General features: G+C 48.9%; 1 pseudogene across 1 annotated transcript; it reads right to left on the reverse strand.

The window, feature by feature from the left end:
* Positions 1-215: 215 nt before the first annotated feature.
* LOC308506738 (actin-related protein 2/3 complex subunit 2-like) lies at positions 216-1,104 on the reverse strand (annotated as a pseudogene). Its single transcript has one exon. The product of its transcript is annotated as an actin-related protein 2/3 complex subunit 2-like (transcript).
* Between the last annotated feature and the right edge of the window lie 2,056 nt (positions 1,105-3,160).

Consider the following 3,160-nt stretch of genomic DNA (forward strand, 5'->3'; position numbering starts at 1 on the left):
AAGTGGATTTTTTTTTTTTTTAATTTTTGGGAACTATGAAGTCCTTGCAAGCACAGCACGTTTCTGCAGATTCTTTTTCAAACGTGTACAAAATGGAACCAAAATGGAGAATCCCTTAAGAACTTGAAGAGGTGCAACCTTAAAAGCTACTAATATCCAGTAGCAAGTGTTCCAGCCTTCAATTGTCAGCCGCTTCCTCTTTGTGTTCCCAAGAGTTAGCGGGATGAAAACGTCTTCCCCTGATTGTTTTCATTTCTTTCTTCTCGGCATCCGGCCGTGCGCGGTTCAGCACCTTGAGGAAGTCAGATGTTTTTTCCCGCATATGTGTGTGAATATAGGCCTTAGAGCACTTGATATGGTAGCACAGGTAGTCCCGGAACGTGCGGATCAGTTTGATGGTATTGTCTCCAGCACTGACGTTGGTGTGGCGAAGGAACAGCAACCGATGTTGTCGCCCACAGCAGCGTCAGTGTCCTTCAGCTCCAGAGGAGGCTCCCTGTGACTGAAGAGGACCTGTGGGGCTGTTGGGCTGGCTCTGCGGCCTTCTTTGAACTCCTGCATGAACACCTTTCCAATGACCACATCGTCGTCATCCTTAAACACTGTGCTGAAGACTACCGTGACTCTGTCCTTTTTAGACTCAATATACATAGTCTCATCATCCCAATAATGGATAACCGCCCTGTTCTCTCCTTCCTTGCCCTCTTCTTGGAACTGAAAGTATTTCTCAAAGACAGAGGGAAAACAATTTTGTTTCAACATGCCAGCCTGATGCACAATGGAATCCTTGGATGCCGGCAGGTTTTCAAGATCCTATAGCAAAGACACATTGTATCCTGATTCTGGATTTACCAAGAAACTCCCGTACACTCTCTTTAATAACTCATCAGCACCATGTGCCTGAAGTTCCTTGTAGAATTTCAAAGAAATGCTGACCATCACTTTTGTTTTGTCTCCGTTAGGATTTGAAATATGATAGAGGACCCCATCAAAATTTGCAAATGTTACTTCTACTTCTTCTGGTTAATTTCTGGCGGCCGCGTTCTCCAACTTGAGTACGAGAGTCTCCTCAATGATGCGGTTGTTCACCTCCAGCAGGATCATGGCCGTGGCTGCCCCAGGCAGGGGAAGGAGCTGTGGGGTGTTTTAAGAAGCTTGAATGAGAGGCCACGAAAGGGCAGGCCCTCACCAAGAGAAGCTCTGCTGCATAGGACAGCGGCTCCCATACAACTACAAGTCACTGCCAGTGAGACACTGCTATAGCCGGGATATGGTACAAATGAAAACATCCTGTTACCAGCACCCACAAGCTTGAAAGCAGGAAAATAACTACAATGGACTTGGCTCTGGCAGGTCAAAAGTAACCACTGTCATTGGTTGGGCCTGATAGCTCCATGGGGAGCTGGTGTGACCCACGATTTACAAGTGACTCCAGGAGTGGTGGCTAAGTGGCCACTGCAAGTGACTGTGGTCTACAGAGGCCCCAACACTGGGACAGTTTTGCAAGGGACTTTTGTGTTCTCATTGTGGCCTATCACAGAGTCCCCTATTCTGTTACATATTGAAACCACACAAGCGACTCCAAGCACTGCTATAAAGGTCTGGTACCACAAACTGGGAAAGGTGCCGGTAACAGCAACGCTCCTCTCCCAGGACAAAAAGCTAACATGTATCTTCCCAGATGGGAGGGATACCTTTGCTTTTTCCTATGACAACTGTTTATTTCTGTCTATAGGTGCCTGTGGGCCAAGACCATGGTGGACTTGGCCCACACCTACGCCACAGTGGCCAAAGTCTCCAATTGTTGGATTTGTACGGAGTTTCCGGCTAGTGCTGTGGTGGGGTTGCCATGGCGTATCTATCCAGCCACCACAGAGAACTGGATTGGTTGCAAGGCTAGAATACTCAATAGGCAGGCTGGAACACAACCTGGTGACACATCCTCTCACACATGAGAGTACAGGAAAGCCATACCAATCTATGGTGGGGTCATACAGTGTGAGACGGGTGAGGGTGGCTCATGAGTGAAGGTATAGAGCTTACCCAGGTCATTCCTTTGTGTTTGGAATGACAAACTGACATTAAAGACATGGGTTGGGTGCCTGTAGCCCTGTGTCAAAACACAACCTGAGTCCCTGAGAGTCGTGTATAGTGGAATGGCCAAAAGCAATAGGGGATGGTCCCCACCACTTTTGTCCCCGACGAGAGCTTGTGGGTTTGTGGCTCGTATAGCTGGCCCTACTTCCCTGCCCAGTGGACAGGGTGTTGTACATGGGGGTAGCCATACCTTCCAGCTAGTGTACGACTCACACTAGAAAGTCGACCCCAAAATTGGGAGTCCTTTAAAACCAGACATCACTATGTCAAGAGGACACACGGGTGGTTTGTGTGTGTCCTTGGCTATTCTGAGTCCACAGGCCAGTTATATTGTCACGAAAACACAAGTAAGTGCAATTGCCGAGCACACTGCCTGAGCTCTCAACCAAACCCACCGGGCCCTGGGCCTCCTAACAGAGGAAGTAGACAAGATGAAGAAGGTAGTCCTCCAAAACTGGATGGCTTTGGATGTTTTAACTGCTGCCCAGGGAGGGACCTGGGCCATTGTGCATGCTTACTGCTGTGTATACATTGCTGATAATAAGACAAATGTAAGTCAGGCACTGTCTGCCCTGACAGGAGAGATTACTGGCATTCAGCACCTGACAGGAGACCCCCTGAGAGAATAGTGGGGTCAACTCTCCTCCTCTTGAAGATGGGCCTTTGCCCTGTTGGGAGGAGGGCCTTGTCTCCTAGTGTCCTTCTGCTGTTCTTCGTATTGCTGTTGTGGCCTCTGTGTGCAGACTCTGCCCTATTAACAGAGGTCTACAGAGAAGGCCCAAGCCAGAGAAGACTAACTGGCCGGTGAGGAACCCTGAAGGGGTAGAGTGTAGGGAAAATAGCTTTGGTCAGCCTCCTTCTCCAACCAGCTGCTGACCCTGACCCAGCGACCTGCTGGTCTGACACAATAGAATGCAGCACAGGCGCCATCCATCTTAAAAATATAATCTTGTGTAACACCATGGCTGTATGCCACCTTTGTCTCTGTAAGGTATAAAGGTGTCTGGCTATTTCAGGAGGTGGGTGGCTGAGCCATGATGGGGGCTGCTAGCTGAATCCAGCA

The sequence above is a fragment of the Rhinolophus hipposideros genome (assembly GCF_964194185.1).
Source record: "Rhinolophus hipposideros genome assembly, chromosome: 13".
Lineage (NCBI taxonomy): Eukaryota > Metazoa > Chordata > Mammalia > Chiroptera > Rhinolophidae > Rhinolophus > Rhinolophus hipposideros.